General features: G+C 39.6%; 1 protein-coding gene across 3 annotated transcripts in view; it reads left to right on the top strand.

Moving 5' to 3' along the window:
• NCOA2 (nuclear receptor coactivator 2) overlaps positions 1-23290 on the top strand; it is a 194462-nt gene that overhangs the window by 84607 nt on the left and 86565 nt on the right. Inside the window, exon 2 of one of the 3 annotated variants that reach the window (XM_074577249.1) lies at positions 16650-16747. The exons of the other annotated variants lie outside the window; for them this stretch is intronic. The gene's annotated coding sequence lies outside the window, so the exon portion shown is untranslated. The remainder of the gene's footprint in view (positions 1-16649; positions 16748-23290) is intronic. 3 annotated transcript variants of the gene reach the window in all.

Genomic DNA, 23290 nt, shown 5'->3' with positions numbered 1-23290 from the left:
TTTTTTTCTCTTTTTAAATCATGCTGAAGCTTGCACTGTGCATAGACTGCTGGGTTTAATTCCATTTCTTTTTGGAGACAAATTGTATTCATTTTAGCCATGCCTGTACCTGCAGCAGAGAGCTGCTGCTGAAAGCTTTAAGGCACTTAAACGGCTCAGTGACTGCTACCACATGAGTTTGATCCGGTCACATAAGATTTTGGAACTTTCTGGGTTGTTAAATGCAGTGAAACAAAAACTACTCTTCTCAAATGCCAAACAGCACGCACTGTCGTAGACTAATTCCTTTTACAGTTTTGTAGCCCCTCCTCCCACCAAAAAACACCCCACCACCAAACCGAACCTTTGAGTCATTTGAAAATGCGTTCCCCTCTTACTGATGAGCAGCCTTCAGATACCCGGGTTTGAGCTGCACTCGAAATTTGCCTGGACCTGTTGAAGCCCCAGCTCTTCCGAGGAGGCTCGTGAGCCACGGCGCTGCCTGCCCAGGCTGGGCTGCGGGGCTCGCAGCCGGCCTCCGCCAGAGGTGGTGGCTTGGCAGAGTCACCCGACAGACCTCGTGAAAACGTAATTGAGTAATCTTGATCTCCAGGTAGTAGCGTAATTCTTCAACGTGAGGTGGCTGTCTCTGTTGTGTTGATAACTTGCCAGCTTGCTGCCTCCTAAGTACCAACTTCGCACAGGTATTCTGGATTTCTTGTGCTTGGGAGATGCAAAAACCAGTAGAGAAAAAATGTTCTTAATCTATGGAGTAGAAAGGAAAATGAATTAAAGAGATGGTTTTCGTACTTGAGAAAGGAAGTGATTTTATCTAGTTACGTTCTTTCATGTTGTTTTTGAAGTACAAAAAAAGTATTGAAATGTTATTACTGCAATGTTATTACTGAAACATTATTGAAATATTATGGGATTATTTCCGTAGTTTCAGTGATTAAAATAGAAATCTAATTGAAGGATGTGCACTTTTCACAGCTATTTTGTAAATAATAGACTAACTAGTTTTGTATTCCAGTAACTGAAATATCTCCAACAATTACTTCTACTTAATAAATACGCTATATGTGTCTATAAAACGTAAAACATGTTAACACATCGAACAAACTGAGGGATATATTAAAATTTTAATAGGCTCTGTACTCTATATATAGTATTTACTCTATGTATGTACTGTATACTACCAGTGACACATGCCTGCATTTTCTTCTTTTAAATTCTGATCATTATTTCTTGCCACCGTATAACAGAGGCACTCATAGTTTCTAATCGCCACTGGAAATAAAATAGTTAAACTGACTCTTCTGGTATCACTCAAAGCTAAGTACGAAGGTTTCCATTATGAGTTGCACAAAAAGTTCTTATCTACCCTTTGGTAAGTAGGTGAAACGCCTGTGTGCAATACGTGTAAGCTTAGCTTCCTTTCGGTGTTATCTAAATATCTAATTTAGTTTTCCTTTGTATGTGCTCTGAGAGAGTAACTGACAAAAGCTATCATTTCTTAGACTGCATCTCGCGTACGGATACAAGTAAAGCATGACGGGCTTTTTCTGCTCTCAGAAGACAACTTTCCAAACCTGGGGGAATCTTTCCCTGTTGTCCCGTATCAAAGCATTACTCACCTGTGTCCACACTTACCTGGCCCAACTCAGCTTTGAAATTAGTGTGGCAAAAGGGCACCATCACCACTATACCAGTAATATTCACGTTGCTACGAGTGAATTATAGTCACAGGAATATTCTGGATGTTGAGATGTTTTTAACCTGTTGTTAAACCATTGTATAATTGTTACAAATAAATTAATACATAGAGTATAGCTATAGGATATAGTATAACACATAGTTATTTGCATGCTGCTCATAAAGCTAAGTGCTGGCTGTGTAACTGGAGAATAAAAGTAGTAATTTGCTCATATAGATCTGGTGAAAAGAACTGTTTTTTCTGATACATTTATTTTGCTACTGGAATAGCAGACAAGGTGCAAATTTAGACTTTCATTTATTTATTTATTTAATAAAGCACCGAAATAAAGGTGAAATATTACAAGACAGTGTAGAATTTGGTGCTCTCAATTTGCAAATGAGTTAGGACTTCTAGAAGATCCCCACTCCCAAGGTGTGTGATATTCTGAGGCAGATTTTCTCTTCAAACGACTCCCCGCCTAAGCTGTGGAGATCTCTGGCTTTGCATGACGTATGTGACATACCAGATATCTTGAAAATGAAAAAAAATAAAATAAAGTAACTAGACACGTTCGTTTTCCATAGACATGGGAATTAGATTGATATTGGCCTTTGTCAGAGGACAGGGAGACAGGAACGTGATTTTTGTGTCCCTTGTTGGCTCGGGGGACAATTTTGACCTCCTGACAGTCAATCCCGAGCACTGGTAGGGTGCAGATTAGCGAAAGCTGATTGGCACCAAGCACCAGCCCTTCCCATGTTTGTAGACGTGAACACTTACAGCTAATAAGCTTATAATAATTTCTGCTTAAGCATAGGTGGTGAAAGTAGTAAAGAAAAAAAGGTAAGGAGCTTAAATACGGAGAAGGTATGGGGCAAACTGTGGTGAAACATGTGCTGTGTGTGGTAATCACCTTCACACGGGGGTTTCTGTTCATCCATCGGTGAGCACATCGAGGACATCAGACCTCGATGCAGATATTCCTGTTTACACGTCAGCTGTAGGGGAATCGGAGACTGAACTCCACCAAGAAGCATTATTTATGTCTCCATTAAAATATTTTTGCAGTCGGGCATAAGTGTCAAGGCTTTTGACGGCTTCTTGTAAACCCCGTGCCAGAATTTTTTGGTGACACATATGCACACTTTGTTTTACTGTCTGAAGAATGCCATTTCTACAAAAGACTATGTTTCATATGGTCTTCTGAATTATTTCATATTTTGAAAGCTTAAAAAATTCTATTCCCTAAACCAGATTGCCTTGCTGTGGATGATTTGATTGGAAAATAGCACATTGCCTCCCTCTCTACTTTGCATTTGTTACCTAAATAAAGTAAATTCAGCTTGGACAGGCTTGGGAAGAAGAGAGGGATTTAAAGTGATTCCCCTTTAATTAATCCCAGGAAAATTCTGGCAAATCTGTCTTTTCTTAGTGCATGCTGTACGTCTTTTAACTCCATTTCATTCTGATTGCATAGACAAAAAATAGTTGGGTTTTTTTTGCAATGATACTTTGGTTTGTCAATAGCCAGGTTTTGGTTTACCTCATTTTAGCACACGCAGAATAAGGACTGTGTGTGGTTTGTGATTTATTTTTTTTCTTTTTAAAAACATGTTTTCTGTAAAGGAAGCATTCCAGTGGTGGCATTAGTTAAATCTAGCTTTGAAGTGCTGACCTTTTATGAAATAGTGTTTTACTACCAATTGTTACATGCCAGTGGTGATAACAGGGGTGGTAATTTCCACCCCCCTCCCCCCCCCTCGTAAAATATAAATCTTTGGTTTGTTTAAACATCATGTTATTTGAAAAGAGTAAGCACCCTCTGCGGCCGATTGTTGTATGTTCTTTCTTTGGGGAAAAAGAAAAAGAAACAAACACAAGCAAAACAAAGAAACAACCCAAGGCTTATTTCTTTGTTATCTTTCTTGGCTAACACATAGGGACCTTGGGTCCTACTACTGCTGCACTTCAGAGGGCAGCTGAACAGATAATTTAGGCATGGTATATGCTTCTAAGTCCTCAGCGATCTGAGACAACATAAGGATTCCATCCTTAAAAGTAAAGAACATTCTGACCTTACTCCAAGAAAGCATTTACACATAATCGTTACAGTTAAGGACATGAATGGAGCCTTGGACTTAACGTTAGGTAAGACAGTTCAGAGAATTGCAAGATTAAGTCTTTAATCCAAAGCATTATTGCTGTGGTGTTAACTAACACATAAACTGTCTCCCCACAGTGGTACATTCTCCTAAATATTCTCATAGTTATGTATCAATTTGGGCTTGCAAGTAGACAGTTTTCTATATGAAGCTTTTTGCACTTTTTTGTTTTTTAAAGTATTTTTTGAAAGTTAAAGTGAAGTATGAACACCAGGAAAACCACCACTTTTTAGCTCCTGAAAACATGAAAGAGTCGAATTTTTAAAGTGCCTCAGTTCTGGTTTACATAATTTAAGTCCTTGTAGTGTATTTTCTTCTGGTAAAGTTGCTGCAAGTAGAATAGGTCTTTCTAAAATGAATCATTTTCTGGTTGGACTGTTCACAAGGTATCAAAAAATCAGTATCAGAAAATAATCTGTTGAAGTACCTCTCTGTACAATGCATATAGTACATTATATACTATACTGTATTCATAGGGTACTACAACTCCTACTGATTTCTTCACGTTCAAGCTGGTGTCTGATATGGTCTCCAAGAGAAAGCTGTGTTGATCCCTCTTCAGCAGATCCAGACAGCTCTGCCTGTGGAGCCAATGCCCCTTCCCAGAGTGTTCGCACAAGGGGGTTCTAGTGCATTTCCGTAGTGTCCCAGTACCACATTCCTAGAGTTAGTATTTTTTTTTTCAACTTTTTCGCCATGAATACGTTTAGACTTCTGTATTTGTTAAAAGAGCTAACATCCATCGTGCTTTCTCACGGGTATTGCTCAAGGCGGTATCTGGCTGTTTTCATAGTGTCGTTGTAAGTTGCAACCTGGGTAAAAAGGCAGCGTGCCTGGTATTACCCACTTAAATACACCTGACTTACTGACTGACCTTGAATAGGTCATTTTATTTCTCTGTTCATCCTGAGATCTATAAACTGCAGATAATAAAACATATATCCACCTTTGCAAAAGCTTTTTGAAATCCATGAGTAAAAGGTATCCCATAAGGTCAAAATATGAATTATTTATTGCTACATGACATGCACAGCATGCAGACTGTAGGGTTATAGAAATCCTGTCTGTTCCTTTTTCCCCTGAGAATAGAAGTCATACCTTCAGAGCTCTACTTAGAGAAGAAGTATTCATCGTATGAAATCTAATATAATCTTTATGAGTATGCGATAATATTGAAACTTTGGTATGTCCAAGGAATAGGTTTCTAGTGTTAATATCCAGCTTCTGCTGACAAGTGTAAAGGCAGTTTTCAAAATAATATGCATTTTAAAAATAAAAAATCAATATGAGAAGATTAGAAAGAATAGTCAGAGGTGGGGGGAAGACTGGGTTTTAAAGTAAGGAAATCAGAATTTCATGACATCAAAATTTTTGTAGAGGTACTACAGGGTAACAGATCACTTGACTTCCAGGTGATTACTAATACTCATTAGCCATTATCCATTTCCTAGTATTTGAAATGCCAGCAGTATGCTCTGAAATAAAATGGTTTTTCTTCTAATATTTTTTCTAGGGTTCGTTTTAGGCCCTACTTGTCATGAAAGTATAGAAGGAGAAAAAAGTTGTGTTCTCTGCCTACTATTTATATTATTTATTTTAATAATTTAAGTATGTGTTATTCAAGATAAGCTATATATATATATGTAGATATAGATATAAAACATATGGAAAGCAAGAATAGGCATGTTGCAAGACAGTTAGGGGTTTACACTTCAATGTTAACATCTTCAACTGTACTTGGAAATCAGTAGCCAACTAGAACAGATTTTGAAGAATTGGTATACAGGTTCCTGCTGAGATATGCTACTTTAATAACTGGATTTCTCTATATCAGTTTTGGCCTCTGAAAGAGTTTAAGAAATGGTCTTCAGAAGAGCACACTTAAATGATCTAGCACTGAGATTCATGATATTAGCATAAACCGAAAGCGCTTGGCCTTTAATCCAAGTCCAAATATTAGGTCAGAATTGTATCCAGTTAAATCTAAAAGAGCCTTTAACTATTTGGGTTAGGCCCAGACTTTCTAATACTGACAATAGAGGCAAGAGAGTTCTTGCACAGATTTTAAAACTCCCCTGGGGATAGCAGACTGCTGGATAACTCTGGTTCTCTGCTGCCCTATTGGATGAGGTGCAGTTTTACACCTGAAGTTGTGTCCAGTTGGAAAGATTAGGGAGATGTTACTAGAAAGAAAATTGTGATGGAGAAGGGAAGCAGTGCTATGCCCCAGAAAAAGATTTTTGAGAAAATTTTTCGAAGGAAAACTACTTCTGCGTGTCTTAATACAGTTGATTCAGAAGCCTGTACTTTTAGGCCATAATAAATCGTCTGGTTAAAAGGAGCCATCTGCTTGGAAATATTTCCCTTCATGTTGCCCTCCATCTTGGTTCTCTTCCATTATGCTTTAGGCATTGTTTTGCTTGTTCTTTGTATTTATTTGATACTTTCATCTAGCCTTCTTCACAGCTATAGGACTTTGCTAGTCTGATTTTTCTTATCTGCCCACCGCTCTGACTCTGAGAGTGGCTGAGGTACTGCAGGCTATATATTAATAAAGGTAATTAATCTATATAGATTTACATATAGCATAGATATTAAGTGAGTGTGATATATTAAAGATTGCAGGGATCCTGTGTCATGGAGGCTTCTTAGAGTATGTAAAACCTGAATGGGTACTTTATCACTTCCTCTTCTTTCTCCTTATACTTCTCAGTAATCTCCATTGCAAATACATTGTTGGCGTCAGTGTTATGTAGGGGTATACCTGGCTCAATATTCCCTCTGCTGTTTTTTTCCCTTCGTATTATGAAATGTTTAAACTCATAAGATAATATTGCCACCACAGAAGTTTTGGTTTGGTTTTTGGTTTGTTTTTTTTTTTTTAAACTCTGCTTTAGTAGAGAAGAACAACATTGCTGCCAGGAGCTGTAATCTCATATTCCCTGGTTTTCTAAAATTGAGGCATTTTAGTTGAGCCCGTTCCTGAATTCCCAACACATCACCCATTACTCCCACTGGGGGCTCTCCCTTGTTGCTCCTCTCAAAAAGTATTCTCGCCTATGTTCCTCCTCAGTGCCAACTAGTATATGCCTATATATAGTATGTACAGCTAGCATTCAGAATTGTGTTAAATACAAAGTCTCCTCTCCAGACAGCAGATAATTTAAGAAAATGCATCTCTCTTGGCTAATAGGGACATAGATTTGCCATTCTTTATTGGCTTCTTTCCATGTTTTTTTAAAATTACTTTGGATATTTTTGCCTACTGATCTGTAAGGGCTTGCATTTCTGGACGTTCATCACATATTCCCGTGTGAGATTAAAAAATGAAAAAGTTTGGGTTTTTTTTTCCAAAGGCCTTTCAAGAAAAAAAAAATCCTTCAGCTGCCCCCTAATACCTTAACTTTCTTTCAAAAGCAACATCAGCAAACACATGCAGTGTCAAACATGCTTATCAAGAGAATCACTCCAGTTTGAGAGCAGAACACCTTTTAATATTCATTAGTGGCCTTAGTTAAATTATATTGTATCTACCTGTTAGGCTGTTTTCTGGGAGAATAAATGACTGTCCCTGAACCATGGCTCTGCTGAGCTAAGTTTGAAGCAATTTCCAAAGTCTGAGTGGCTATCAGTGTCTGTGTAGATGTTCCAAAACAACAGCATCCCAAACCCTCAACTCCCTCATATGCAATAAAGAGAAAATCAACCTTCCAGTGTCCAGGACCCTACATGGCCTTATCAGTCAAAATTAGCACCACAGCATCATCTGTCAATCAGTTGATAAAAATGCATGTCATAGAACAAAGCCACAAGATGGTCTTGAAATGTTGCTTAAGGCTGGCTGGATTGCCCTTGGACCACAGTAGTTGGCCCTACACTTGGTGTTGAAGGTGGCCCCATGGGGCATCCTGCTTCTCAGGTGGAGGCGTAGTTTGGAAGCACAGAGCGCGTCAGTCCTCTCTCACGATTGCTTTGTTTGTCTGCTGGCTTGTGGTTGAATTTCTGACTTTTGAAAGCCATATATGACTTTACGTCCAGATTATTTCACAGATCATCTCTGTCTTCTTTTGCCATACCGCTGTTAAAACTGCCCGCAGAATGTTCTCTGTGAAGCCTTTTCGTCTTGATGTGTTGCATGCCCTGCCTACTTTCTCTGTAGTTTTGGGAAAGAATTGCACAGGAGAAAGGACAGTTAATTTCAGGCACTTGGCTAACCTCTTCTCAGGATACCCTCTTCACTCAAGGTAAATGGCTTGTACAATGTTATTTATTATTACATTATTAACTTGAAGCTTAGAAGATGTGTATTCTTAAGAACCTTGGGACAGGCAATTTGTAAAAATCTGAATAACTCATAGATCTCATATTAAGGGTGATTTGCTACGGGTTTTAAAAAAATAGTCCTGTGAACTGTGAAGTACAGCAGTTTCAAGATGAGAGAGTCATGACAACCATGTGTTTGAAAGATAAAGACGGGAGTCTCTTTGCCAAAAGCAAAGCAATTAAATAGCCATGTATTCTTCCAAACTTGACTTTTCTCCCCATTTAACTGACCTTTTATCATCTTGTGCTTCAGTACAACGTGCTCAAGCCCAGTCTGTGAGAAAATGAAACACGCCGTCCGTATTGTTGATATTTTTGTTAGAGTAGAGTAAGGTAACGTTTTTGAGATTGCATTTGTGGAAAATCTAAAATGTGTAAACATGGTAGGGGCAGCTAATTTTACATTGAGGGAAGATCTGTCAGCCCTGCTATTTGCAGTTGGTACCAGTTGTAATGCATCTGCCATCTATTTTCAACGGTTGCATCTGACTTTAACTTTTCGTATTGATGTACAATATAACATCAATATGTGTGTGTGTGGAGTTCTCAGGATGGGACAGGATTTGCCATATGTTCTAAATATTTTGGCTTTAAACGATTGAGCTGTGTGCTGTGTCCGAGCCATTCCCATCAGTCATACATATACACCTACTTCGCAGTTAATTTTAGGGAAAACCTAGAACAAACTGAAGCTGAAAAATAGATTTCTGGTTTGTAATTGTTTGTTGAGTTTTCTCTAAGAGTTAGCAGTAAACCCAAGTCCTGACATGTTTCCTCTCTTATCATAGACTTAAATATTCGATGCTAACCACACTGGGGGTTATTTGAAAGTGTAGCTTTTCTGCTCAGAACTAGGTCTCTGTTAGAATTTTACATCTCATTTCTACTGCAAATAATTACATGCATACCTAAATTTTGCTCGCTCTTTATTTAGAAGAAATGAGTATTGTCTTCCATGTTTTAGAGCTGCCATTTGTTATTACTGGCACTGGTAGCAAACCTGCACATTTGTCGGACGAGAAGCGAACAAGTCTGGTTTCTCTTGAACACATAACTGTCATTGTTTTAAATTTTCCTTAAATCCAGTGTTGGCTGTTGTGTTAACACAAAGTGGGTTTTTTTATCTTTTACCCTTACCAAGAAAAATTGAAAGTTCTTGAGTTTTCACAATACTTCAGTTAAATCTCAATTTTGTTGCATCACCCTCATTATAAAAAGGAGCACAGACCAATTGTCCTAAAGTCGGTTTTTATTTCAGATCTGAGTATTTAATTATTTTATTGTAAATCCAATGAATTCCAGCTGCTGCTACTTTTCCTTTCACTTTTGTTTTACTTGGTAGGCTGCAGTCTCTGGCTCTTGGTTTTCTCATCGGGTGGTGTTATCTCTGACAGCCCTACTACAAACTACAAGTTTGCAGGAGCATTTGTGCTTGGGCTCAGTTAAACAGGGGTGGTTTTTTTTCATTATTCTGCCCGATGCCGATAGAAATTATCACCAGAACACTTTAAAACTCTTAATAGAAAAGCTAACTTTCTTTAGTTTCACTTCTCTACGTTGTATCTTCCACTGATATTCTGGATGTTTAATAATACCACAATTTGGGCCGTGACCCTGCTTTCCTGTCCACTAATTTCCTAATGGTTAAGGCAAGAGGTCAGTCTCAGTGTTTACTGTTCATCACTGTTTACTGTTCAGCATTTACACTGACTTAGTGCTGTTTGATGTGTTTGTAAGATTTGGCTAGAGTGGATGATGCAGCATTAAATTACCTAATTATTTATTCTCAAAGTCGTAAAGAGCAACTGTCCTTGCGTTCCGGTTTCTCCCACATGAAGCTAGTTGTAATCTGTAGTGTCTCCCTTCTTCAGGGAGATCTCTTGGAAGGATGTGAAAGCCTAGAATTTCAGGGTCTGCGAGATGCAATCTTGTGTGTGTGTTTCCTCCTCGCTGCTTACGGGAACTGGCTTTTCAAATGCAGGGCAATGTCTGCAAGCCACTAGCAGTTAGAAGACGACTACTGAACATAGACGAGACATGAGACTTTTATGATTTAATGGGAAATGTTAACTTTTCTATTCAGAGAGAGGTCTAGGTGCGGAGACCCTCGTATTCATCACCAGGTATGGTAGAGTAATTTGCTGTATCCTGAACTAAAAGTAGAGGTCCCACTTGCATTAAACACAACAGCAACTTTCCGTTTCAAGGAAAACCACAGGCAATGTATCAAATCTTGCTGAGTTCACACAGCGTTGCTGTTATGGCCAGATGGAGTGTTACACTGTGCTGCCGTGCCTGGCTATCAGAGACCATGAAATTTTACCAAATGATTTCTTTCTTAATCCTCTACCTTGATTGAGTCATATGATGTCATTTAGAAATATATTTGTTTCTATCTGAGACTACATGAAAGAAAAGCTATCTTATCCTGGCATGATTTTGTTCCAATATTAATAAGAAACCTTTTCTAGTCTGACTTCTGTCTAATTTAAACTTTCATCTAATTTAAATCTCAGCCATTGAATCTTGCTAGCTGTTGGTCTGCAGGTTTCAGGAACCTTTTATTATCAAAAGTCTTTTCCCGTATGAGTATTTCTGTTCTGGGATGAGGTGAAATAAAGAGTTTGAGCTGATTTTAAGAACATATTCACTGAAAGGCACGTTCTGTAGAGCTACAAGTCATTTCTTTAAAAAAAAAATAATCCTGGACTCCTCAAAATTTAGCTACATTCTGTTAAAAACGGTGGTAGCACTAGATGTTATTACATTTTTGTAATGTATTGTGTTAATACAACATTTATTTCTATGCTGTAGTATTTCCATTCTGGTTCTGGTTTTCTCTGCTTGCTCAACTTCCTGTGCTGGGTTCCTCTCGTGCTGTCAGTGCGGATGAAAGCAACCGGCTGTCTTGAACTTGTCTCTCTGTGGGTTGAGGCCCATCTCCACCAGAGAGCACCTCGTGGTGTATAACCCACAGAGAGCACCGGCAAGCACCCCGAGACAGAGACTTTGAGCAGGGGATCCGACCCTTTTTTGAGTTTGCAAGAGGAGAAAGAGCTGAGCCAGGAGCTGGCAATTTACAGATCGCACTGAAAGATCCCCTTTTTCTTCTCTCATTTTCCTTCTTAGTTAAATGTAAGGGAGTGAAGCAGTAGAGATTTGGCCTTGTTGAATCTCATAGAATGGGCCAAGGCCAATGGTATGAGATTCAACAAGGCCAAGTGCTGGGTCCTGCACTTGGCTCACAACAACCCCATGCAACACCACAGACATGGGGAAGAGTGGCTGGAAAGCGGCCCAAGGGAAAAGGACATGGGGGTGCTGGTGCCAGCTGAATATGAGCCAGCAGTGTGCCCAGGTGGCCAAGGAGGCCAACAGCATCCTGGCCTGTATCAGGAATAGTGTGGTTAGCAGGACTAGGGAAGTGATTGTGCCTCTGTACTGGGCACTGGTGAGGCCTCACCTCGAGTACTGTGTTCAGTTTTGAGCCCCTCGCTACAAGAAAGACACTGAAGTGCTGGAGCGTGTTGAGAGAAGGGCAATGTGAGGGGTCTAGAGAATAAGTCTTATGAGGAGCTGATGGGGGAGCTGGGTTTGTTTAGCCTGGAAAAAAGGAGGTAGAGGGGAGACTTTATCGCTCTCTATAGCTACCTGAAAGGAGGTTGTAGCGAGGTGGGGGTTGGTCTCTTCTCCCAAGTAACAGGCGATAGGACAAGAGGAAACAGGCTCAAGTTATGCCAGGGGAGGTTCAGACTGGATATTAGGAAAAATTCCTTCACCGAAAGGGCTATCAAACATTGGAACAGGCTGCCCAGGGTAGTCACCCAAGTGGTTGAGTCACCACCCCTGGAGGTATTTAAAAGATGGGTGGACGTGGTTTAGTGATGGTTTTGGCAGTGTTATGTTGATGGTTGCACTTGATGATCTTAAAGGTCCCTTCCAATCCAGATGATTCTATGATTTTATTTTTTTTAAAAAAGAAAATAAACAAATCCTAACCAACCATTACTTAAAAATCTCAGTTAACTGTAGTCATCAAATTTGTACTAAAAAAAAAAAAAAGAGCACAATTGTCAATGGACATGCCCATACAGAACTTTATTGCTATATATAGCACACACCGCAGTATTGAATTCTGCAGTTAGATATTGCAGAAACTTGCACACAGAATACTTTGAGTGGCTGGGTGCGTGCTTATGAAGCTATGAGAGCCTTGGTAAGCTGTGTTCAAGAAGCATGAAGATTTTCATACTATGAAGAGAAGTCAACAGTAATATCTGAGAAGCTGAGAGAGAAGGGAGTGTCTTTTCATTGCCCCCATATGGACAGAAGTTGCAAGGTACTTAGCACTGTAGTTATATGTGCTGCTAATACAGAGACTGACTGAGAAATGCCAAGTGCTCCGAATTCCACTGGAAGTACATTTGATACGATTCTTGTGTCCCTCAAGAGGAGATGCAAAGGTCAGAAAAACTACATTTACTTACAGTATCCTATTTATTTTTCCTCAGCTGGTAAAAGGAAAAAGAAAAATCTATTTAGTTCTCAAGTAGCGGTGGATTAGGAGTTCCTGAACTGGTAAAATGTTGGTATCATTGACATGTAAGTCAACAGGCTTTCAGTTCTGACTTGAAAACCCTAACGTTTTTGTTAGTGTTCAGGTAGAGGAATTTAAGAAATTGACGTAATATGTGAAATCTGTATGCTTGCTTCTACATTTATTAAAATGTAACAACATGAAAAATTATTGCGCTGTCTGTGCCTGACCTGAGCGGTGATATGCTTATTGCGCTTCCTGGAAATCAGTCCTAGTAGTTTCTGCTGCTTGTTCTCTGTGCCGGTGCGAGCTCTGCCTTTCCAGTCTTTCTCACAAGTGGTACTTAGTGCTGCCTGGTCAGTTTTCCTAAAAGTCAGTGGCCTCTTGCCTGGAATAAAGCCTGACGACTCAGCTTTGTAATCTTTCAAACACATTTGAAGTGCCTTACTATTCTGCAGGGTAAACAAGGGCCTTCTCTATAGCTGGCAATTATGGTACCCCTTTTGGGTACTCCAAACTGAGAGGATTGAAGGGATTATGAAGGTGGAATTGCATACTCCTGAATATGGGATAGAGGGTGAGAGAAAGGACTAAAAAATTATGGTTTGGGGCTAAAAAGACTGAAAAGCTGTTTTGGGATTGCTTTACCAGTCCTTGCGTGAGGTGGGGCTATGATAGGAGGGCAAACAACGCCAGAGTGTGTCATGGCATGTCCTCGTCTCTGCCCAATTCACTCTTTCTTAAGAGAAAATAAAGGAAGAAAAAGAAAATACAAACTCAAGAGAACTGTGAAATGCATGCAATGAAAGCAGTTTTCTGTTCATCAATTTCAGTTATTTGACTGTGTTAAAACATTAATTGTAAATGTTTTAGTGAAAGTACACCTTCTCTGTGTCTACTGCAAAGCCACCTGTGGCTGGGCAAACAAAATGATGTATTAATGGAATAGATTCTGGGAGAAAACTTAGATGAACCTCTTCTGCTGTGTAAGATGTTTGTCCTATGCCAATATGAAAATATCTGTAGTGCCAGAATTAGTTCTAAAGGTCACCTCCTCATCTCCAAATTATGTATATGATTCCTGTGAAACTCTATTTAAAAGGAAGCAACAATTCTGTCGTTTCCATTGGAAGCAGGTATTCACTGCCTGATAAAACCAAAAAGCCATTCCTCCTTTGCAGTCGTGTGTTTCCTTATTTATATTCAGACCTACTTTCTAACAGGAATATTTTTTCACTCATTTCTTTTTTCCCTTTTTGTCTAGAATCAGTCTGTGCACTGCAGTGGTATGTTCCCTCTCTTCCGTTCACTTTATCTGTACTCCGTTTTTCACTAAGCAGTCTTTTTATCAACGTCTGTATACTTTCCCTCCTTCTGGTCTTCAATTCATATTTTATTGCTACAATGACCCTTTTCTGTTACCTCCTTTTTCTTTATACATAATTCCTTCCTTGATGCTATGTTTATTGTGTTTGTGCTCACCACATTGTGTTGTCTTTGAATTTCTCATCTTACGATTCCTGTAAATATCAGTGGTACGGTTCTAGCTATGGTATTTGACTGTATGCTCCCATTTTTTATGTTTTGCTTATATTTGTACTTCACAAGTAAAGTATTTTGTGTGTGTGTTCTTGTGAAAGCTCATTTTCCTTCTGGTGCTTGTCTATTAATATATTTTCTTGAATATCAGAGATGCTCTCTGTAATCTGCACAGTTTTTCCCACATTTGTATCATTTTCCAATTTAACCAGTATGCTTGATGCACCTTCCTTCAGTGAAGGAGTTAATACGGAAAATGCAAGTGGCAATTTGTTTTAATAAAAGAAAGTTAAGATCACAAAGCAGTTTTTATTCTATTTGGCTTAGAGTTTTACGTAGCTCTGAATAACGTTCATTTTGCTTACCCTATATAGTGTGGCTCTTGGAGATGGAAGGACATACTTAGAAAGAACTGGCAAAAAAATTTACTCAACTTAGTGTATATGTTTTTGTGTTTTTCTTCTGAATATAGTGTATTATATAGTCTCCTTACAGAACCAGATCGTTTCCTCCTGTATTTGGATTATCTCTAAAGTGTGGAAAAGGGAAGGGTAGAAAAAAGGATTCATGCTGCTGCAGAAAGAACCCCATTCCTGTTCCGTTTCCAGCTCCTCTGCCACAGAAAGGTCGGGCCTCAGCTGCGATGGTAGCCTTGGAGCCGGGATCCCCCAGAGCCTTGGGCAGGGACACTTCCCTCAGTCAGGCTGTCCCCAGGGAGAGGAGTAAACAGAAAAGGTGACAGGGCAACACTGGCAAAGATGGTGTGTGCCAAAGATGGATAGCCACTGTTTCCTCACAATTTCCACCTTATTTTCCTATAAGTACAACCCCAGCCTCTAACACTAACCTTTTCAGTTTCTGCAGAAACCGTAAGTTTATGATCAAGGAGAATCATCTGGTGTAGTGGGAAAGATGGAAGTAGAAGGAGAAAAGGAGGTAATTCTGTTTCCCAATTCAGATTGGAAAAGAGGAGGTACAAAGCTGCAAAAGTTGTTTTGCGGGCTTGATAAGTACTTTAAGATGCTTCCTCCACAGCTTTCTTAAAAACAGTTTGCGAACCCATACGCTGAAATGTCAGGTGAAAGGCTACGCTGGTCCATGCCCTCCTGCGTTGCCCAGTGGTCTCAGGGATGGACGGACCTGGGGCGGGGGGCAATAAATCTGACGACTTTATGCTGTGTGCCAAGGTAAGAGGGGACCAGTGTGCCAGTGCAGAAGAGGAAAGGTTTCAGTCTGTGAAATATTTCAGTGAAGGTAGGACAGAACAGCGTGGTTGCGTATATACTTTGCTTTTTTACAAGTAGGAAACCTTCTGAACAGCGAGGTGCAAACCCACCCAGGGCTTGGCACTCTTTGTCAGGAGGGATGGGAACTCTGAAGCTGAAGCTTAGGTAGGTTTCCCCACGGGGCAGCATATTTAAAAAGTGCTTAAGATGTTTGTCAGGGTACTGAGTTAAAGCAAGATAAATGAAATTACTTAAAAAAAAAACCAGAAAAGAAAGAAAAAGGGAAGCACTCACACTGGAGGTTGTAAGGCTAATCATTTGTTGTTCATGCTTTCTTGTATTTGCGGGGTAGTTGGGTGCTGGGAGGGGTTGAACCATAGGATGTTGCTGAGAGAAGAGTGTTGCAGCAGAACTAAAATTACAGGCAAGAAATTTAAAGTACTCTAGGGGAAAAAGAGTAATTCTAGCATGCCAGATATTCAGTGTTAAGCATGCTTAATATTCAGTTTAGTCTCATATGACATGTTTATGACCAGTGTGTGTGCCCCAACGAAGGCACTGCCTAAAAATGTGTTTGTTAATTAGTTTTGGTGCAAGAAGTAGAGAGGGCGCACGTATTCCTCTTCTCCACCGACTGCACAATTTGCTTTTCGATAGAGGAAGACGCAAAACGATTTCAAGTGTGCCGGGTTTGGGTTTCTCTTGGAGTTGTACCCTTAAAATCAGCCGACGGGAGGGAGGGGAGTTGCTCCGTCTATTATCATCAAGCTCTGCTAATGTAGCCCGGGCGCCACGTGACTGCAGAAAAGGCTATTATCTCAATGAAAAGGAAACTGCTTTTTAGAGCAGCAACAGAACAGAAGCAGGAGGAATTTTCGAGTACTCCACCATGCTGGATTGTCAAAGGGGGGATCTCTCTGATCAGCAGTTAGGGAAGGATTAGCGTGGCCAGTTTGTCAGCTGTCATTAGAAGCAGATGACAGAGATGATAAGCTGCTGTGTGCGCACGTCCTCACTCAGCATGTGCTTTGGTTTACATCAAGACATAACACTGGTTTGGGATAATGGAGAGCTGATATTTTTAAGGCTGTAAATTTACTGGTAATTGTCTCCTTTTTTTTTTGTTTTGTTTTTTTTCTTTTTTTTTTTCCCTCCCCCTGGCCCGTCCTGTTTTTAATAAAAAGCCAGTGTGATGGATGGGGAATTTATCTACATCTTGATCTGAAGACGCAGAAAAACTAGTGCGATCTGCCTTCAACTGCAAAGGCTGGAAGACGACAAGGTGTGTGATTCTGAAGTGCCGTGACTTCATTGTTAGCGCTCCCTTTTTCCATGTATGCGTGCTCCCGTGTGTGCATCGTAGATGTCTGGATATTGGGGGCGGGGGGGGCGGGGGGAGACGAGGGGGGTGTCTGCTTGGGGGAGTGGAAGGAAGAGCTAATTTCTTTTTGAGCAAGAGAGTTTAAAGATTATATTTCTAAATAACAAATACAAAGAAATAATGTAAATTTGATTCTCTAGTTTCTCTCCCCCCCCCCCCCTTTAATGGCTACAGGTGTACTTGTGGTTGCCTGTGACAGTTTTATGGGTTTATGAGGCTAAATATATCTCAAGTCAGTGCACAGGAAATATTTTTGTAAGCAAGTTTTCTGGCATCCAGAATAATATACAAACCCATCTATATTTTCCCACTGCCAAGAGGAGGTGGAGCCTGAGAGTATCTTTTTCATTGCAGTAATTACCATTCACTGTTCAGTAATTTCTATGCACATGAAAAAGTACAGAGTAAGTCAGATTGAGACATTTTTGCAATAAAGCTTTCTCTTTCTGGACCAAGAGCTTAAGAAGACAAAACACACTGAAACATTTGTTGTTGTTATATAGCTTTCCCTGTTCTCTAATCTTAATAGTTTTCTTTACAAGTATGCGATCCCGTAAACAGAATGACATTCAGTTAATCTTCAGACCTCATATTTATCTCATGGTTGTGCGTGCTGATGTCATTAAATATCTTGGCAGTATTTAACTTTCTGTTAACCTTGGGAGGGCAACATTTAGTATTGCAGATTAATTAAAAAATAATATCCCCTGGAAAAGGTTATAGATGGTTACTGTGGTAGTAAGTGAAGACAGTAGGCTGCCTCCCCTGCTCGGGAAGTTCTTGCAAGCTTGTTGGCTTTATTTTCCTGTCGTACACAGCATTAAGACGCCCAGCATTGCTCTTTACCTCACAGCAGTAATACTAATCCTGGACCACGAAAAAAAAAAAAAAGATGAGGTGTTTCAGTTTGCGTGGGTGTTGTTGATCGTCACTTCTCTAGACAAAGTTAAGGGCAGGGTTGCAAAGATGCATGTAACCGGTCATTACTGCAGTGCAGGGGCAGTTTGCTGAAAGTGTGTTTTCCCGGATTCATATTGAAATACTGGTGGTGACTATCATGCTTAGGATCCGTTTAATAATTAACTAAATGCATACAGGAAATGCCTTAGTTTATTTTATTTAGGCCTTTGAAAAACTCATGCTACTTTGAGATAGGAGGAGGGAAGGAAAATATTATTGTTTTTCGAATTAGTGTAGTATGTGTTTGAAGAGACTTTATTTCATACTGTGAGGGCAGAGCCAGAAACATAAACAAGTTAGTGCTATTTATTTGCTTGTTCTCTTTTGTCTCTGTTTGATTATTTTAATAGCAGTATACCTACATTTTGATACAGAGGCCTGGGGCAGGCAGTGCCGTCGAGTAGAGGCTTGAGAGCCCGTCACGTTCGCGGCACCAAATGTCGAAGCCGCAAGAACAATGAAACTTCCTCTCTGCTTCTTGTGTTTTCTTCCTTTATTTCATTACGGAAGATCTAACAAGATAGTGGGGGCCGAGTAGTGCTTACTGAAATGTTGGCACCTCTGTTTTGTAGAAAAATAGATTTTTGCTGCTTGTACAGTCATTTTGATGTGCCTGATGCCTTTTGGAACATATTAAGGGGGGAAATTTGAACAAAATCAACCTTTTGTGTAAACTGTGCTCTTCAGGTGGCTCCGTGTTCTTACAGAACTGAACTTGCGGTGTTTTCTTTCATAAGCAATTTCATACAGAAGTATAGCATGTAGCATATATAAAACTTCAAGCACTGTCTTTGACCAGAGTAATTTTGTTTGCCCGCTGTTAAAAATTCTGTGTGCAACTGTAGTCAATGAGGTTACACTGATAATGTTCAAATGGTGTTGCTCTCCTTTTTTTTTTTTTTCTTTTTTGTTATCATCTCTGTAAGGTAAATTTATTGTACAAGGAAGAAGGGGAACATGACTGCATCGTAAAATACACCGTGTTGTAAGGAAAAAAACCCTTCTTGGAAAGTCTGAGCTTGAAGAGTACTTTGAAATACTTAATTTGACTCCAAAGTTCTTAGCACGGTATTTAATAACAAGTGTCATTAGGATGTCAACTGGCTGGTTAGATTTTGCAGTGCTATTTTATTTACTTACATAGACTAGTAACAGGGGAAAAAATGAGGAAAGGTGTGAAAATAACCTTGATTCTCAGAATCTAGTTTATTAATAAATGGAATAAATTTGTTAGCGCACTACTATAGAATAGCCCCATAATGTAATAAGAAAGCTGAGTTAAGGACTGAGGACTGGATCTACAAGCCAAGCTGTCTGAGCTGAGTGAAAGAGAAGACTGTAAGTTGATAATGACTGTACCTGCGAGGAAACCCTGATGGAGTCGTCTTACTGCCTCCCTTCCTCCTCAGCTTTTCTTGCTTGCGGTCAGCTGTGGCATGCCTAGAATTGTATGCCTGAATTGGACTAAAAATTATTATTAGCAGGTAAACCTTTAGTCTCTGAAGGCGAGGGGTAGGATTTGAAAGCCTGTGTCTTTCAAGAAGTGGGCTGCTCTCAATAGCCGGGAGTCTGTGCCTGATCCTGCAGGTAGTTTCCTTGGTAGCCGGAGTTGTACAGTGAGGGATTGTACAGCTGGGATTTGAGGATGCAAAGCATAAGGAAGATTGCAGGAATTCGATGAAAATCCTAAACGAAGAATCAAACCAAATGTTTAAGATAAATGCACTTAATGTGTAGTGTATGTTATACCTGAATCTCCTCTTTGCTGTTCCCATTTCATTTTCTCCTGTGCATGCTGTCCCCAGACTTCATCAAGATACTGTAGTGCTCTGATTTTCCATTCCTGATAGCACAGGCTGTTGTGATTGAGCAACCATCGAACCCAAGATTCATGTGAAGTAACCACTGCTAGAACTGCATGGTAATAACATTATCTTTGTTGCTTTTCCTGAAGTTTTTCCAGGTCTTCAGTCTAACTAGTTTTAAATGTGTTATTTTTTACTCCGGGACAGCGTATTGCAGTCTTCTGGTCAGCTCCTTCTATGAATGTAGCGGGTGTTTCTTCCCCTCTTTAGTAATTATGTTTCATTATATTCTAAAATTAAAATTACTTGGAATATAAGCTAATTCTTTCTTAGCATTTGGGATTCTTCTTTACCATAAAGCGTTTCATTATTAACGCAAACTAATTTCAGTTTATTTTTACAAAGAAAATAAAACGGCTGATAATGAACCTTCAGCTTTAATAGTAGATTCCTTGGGCTGCAGCATACAAACATAGTTGTGTCAGGCCCATGGAGTGATTTATGTCCTACAGAAGAGAGAAATAACAGGTTGACATCTTCCTCTGGTAGACTAGGAGGAAAATCCGAGCTTCAGTGAAGTCAGTGATAAAATTCTGATTTATTTAAGTTGAGTCATAACATCCCCTTGGAACTCTCTAATTTTTTTCTAGTATGTCATTTCTGCTGTTAAGGGAGCTGTGGTAAAGCTTATAGGGTGTTGCCCATAAGCGTTATGGAGGCCAAAGGTATATATGGATTTAAGAAGGAATTAGGCACAACTGAAGATAGGTTCAGAGGGAGGAGGAGGGACGGCAACACCACGGCCAAGCTTGAACTGCTGATTGTCAGAGGCAGAGAGAGGAGGTATCAGGGGGAAGGATCGTTCTGCAGCTGCCTTGTACTTTTTCCTGAGGCATCTGCTAATAGCTTCCATGACGGAGTAGCCACTAGCTAAATGTCTCTTCCATTTAACTCATACAGCCATTCATATGTATGTTTTATTTGGTCATAGTCTATATTCATATATATGCGTGTGTATATATATACACACACTTGTGGGTACAAAGTTTATGTCCACAAGGTTATATTCCTTGGCAGTTGACTAACTAAAGCAACAAGATTTTTATGCGTTGTGCTTTCCTTTTAAATGCTTTGAAAGGACAATTAAACTTTCATCTTCTTTTGTTATTGCTGATAGCCGTATTTTACTAAAGCAAATAGAATGAATAGTATGAATAGTATGAATGAAGACAGACATGAAATTTGAAGTAATTAGTAATTAGTAATTATTACTCGTGTTCACAGGTCAGTTTTTAAACTCGTGGGTGTATTAATGTATTTGATTAGGGTGTACAGGCTACTATGGATGTTTAATTTTTATCAAGTTAAACATACTTTATGAGTGCAAGACACTTGTGTGTGGCTCTGACATAATTTATTCTATTAGTTTTTATTTTTGTGCTTAGTAACAAGGTGCGTAGCTAGTACTCTCAATGCCTTAGCCAAGAGTTTAACATACATCTCACACACATTTGTATTAAGTACAACACTGTAATTCTGCAGGTTGGGAGAAGATACAAGTATTATCTTTTGTGCATATAGCTGTATTCTCTCAAAAAGCATGTATTAAATCGGTTGGTCTTCCAACTTTAATAAGAAAAAGTAATAAAGTTGTTTCTGCTTCCCAACTCTACACTGCTGCTCCAGTATAAACGGATGATACTGGCATGGGTACCAGTATCAGCAGGAAGCACCTGCTGAGGGAGCTACCTGCTCATGCAAACATGGGCTAGTAATAGAGGGCAAACCTCAGATGATCTCTCCCGTAGCATCCAGGACCACATCCTTGTTGCCAGGGCACCCTCTGGGGCCAGAGCTGAGGTAAGCCACCTTAGGCTGAGGAGGACACGGAGTTTTCCAGGGGAGATGCTCTAAATGCCTTACCGAGGCAGAGAGGATGGGTAAGGCAGGCATGGTACTGAAGAGGATGACTTGGGTGTACAATTTCAAGAAGCGGTGCAGGGTTTTGAACCTTGTGTGGGTACCAGCTGCATCCCTGATTGACAGAGTACCTCAATGTGAAGTCAGATTCACCTCATAGCCAGCTGTTAACACAACTATGGCCATGGCCATTTGTGGAGCTGAGTACTAGCATTTATTTAACTTGAATGTAGGTATGTTTGACTTTGGTCTGTTGTTAACTTGCAGCCTTCTGGAAGAAAGAGATTTGAATTCATGATTCTTAAATTGAAACTTTATTGTTATACAATGTTAAACTAAATGCATGCTTATGAGAGCATCTCAATATTTTAGAAGGAAGTGTGGAGTATGTAAGTGTATCTTATAGATATGTGTGGAGTAGGTTATTCATTCACCGTGATAACAATGTCAAAATGTGTAGCAATGCTTTAGATAATGTTTAGGTACACTTCCTGCAAATCAGAGTTTTAATTCAATGTTTGGCATTCGAAAGAATACCCTGAGGTTTCAATATGCTTCCTAGTAATGGGTGGTTGGGTAGAAGAGAAAAACAAACCCTCTTAGTGCTGCAGCTATGTGGAAGTCAGAAACATGAGTTCACTTTTTGATTAGGCACCAGAGAAGACACATAGAGCTGGGCTTTCTGAACTGCAGCAAAAATTTCAGTAAGATCATGCGTTTCCAGTAACAGTATCTACTCCATGACTGAAGGAACATTATTTTGATGACCAGGTTAGAGCTGTGAAAAGGCGGCACGCAACATAAGCATCTCTTGCTGAGGCTCCAAAGCAAGCTCGGGTTGCACATCACACTTGAGCGTGTAGAGACGCTAAGTTGATCCTAGTGACCAGGAGGACGGACACCTCTCTAGCTGCGTTAAGTCTTTGAAACTGAGGTTGATAAGTGACAGTACTGAAATTCAAATATGATAGGTTTGATATCTCTATGTATAGGTTCAATAACTCTATGAATTACTTACTGTATACATCTGATGCGGAAACACAGTGCTGTGCTCTCTGGCTCGCCCTCTGCTTTTTACTTTTTACCCTTACGGAACCCAGTTTCCTGAGCTTTTTATTAATGGAATATGTTTTATCTAAAGTAAACAGACTGGTACTTGACAGGCAGTTAGTTAGCTGGAGTTAAATCCTCATGTAGGCATGCCCACGCTGCAGAGATGCGTAAATGCCTTTATCTATTGTGATCAGTCATATTTTTCTCACTGCTAAGATAGGCATCTTGAAAATCATACTGAACTGTGTAAGCTTACTGGTATTGTAAGTAATGTATACATTTGTATCAGTTATATTTATGAGAGTAGAAAATGTTTCTGAATCTGAGGTTTTCCACGGTACCTTACACTTGTGAGAGCAGTTGTTTCGCTCTTCCCCTCTCTCTGGTTGGGTTTTCCCCTTGCTCTTTGGTGGTTTTGCAGGGAAAAGTTGGCATGGGAATTTAAGTGGACAAATAGCAGTTTTGAAACTGAGGTTGGCAGAAGAGGATTCAGTAGGACTTAAAATATGCTTAACTCACTGTTCCAGAAGTACCATCAATTGGGAATGAAAGCTATTTAAATACAAAGTTCCCTATAATATTATCCTTTTCTATGTTGTTAGATTTGCTTCATTTCTCAGCTATGCTATTCACAAAGTTTTACTTGAAATCTCAGTAGATTTGAAATACTATGCTTCTAAATCAGTCTCGTAAGTAAAGTTGTTAA

The sequence above is a fragment of the Larus michahellis genome, chromosome 2 (assembly GCF_964199755.1).
Source record: "Larus michahellis chromosome 2, bLarMic1.1, whole genome shotgun sequence".
Classification (NCBI taxonomy): Eukaryota; Metazoa; Chordata; class Aves; order Charadriiformes; family Laridae; genus Larus; species Larus michahellis.
This window is presented reverse-complemented; position numbering and strand designations above follow the sequence as displayed.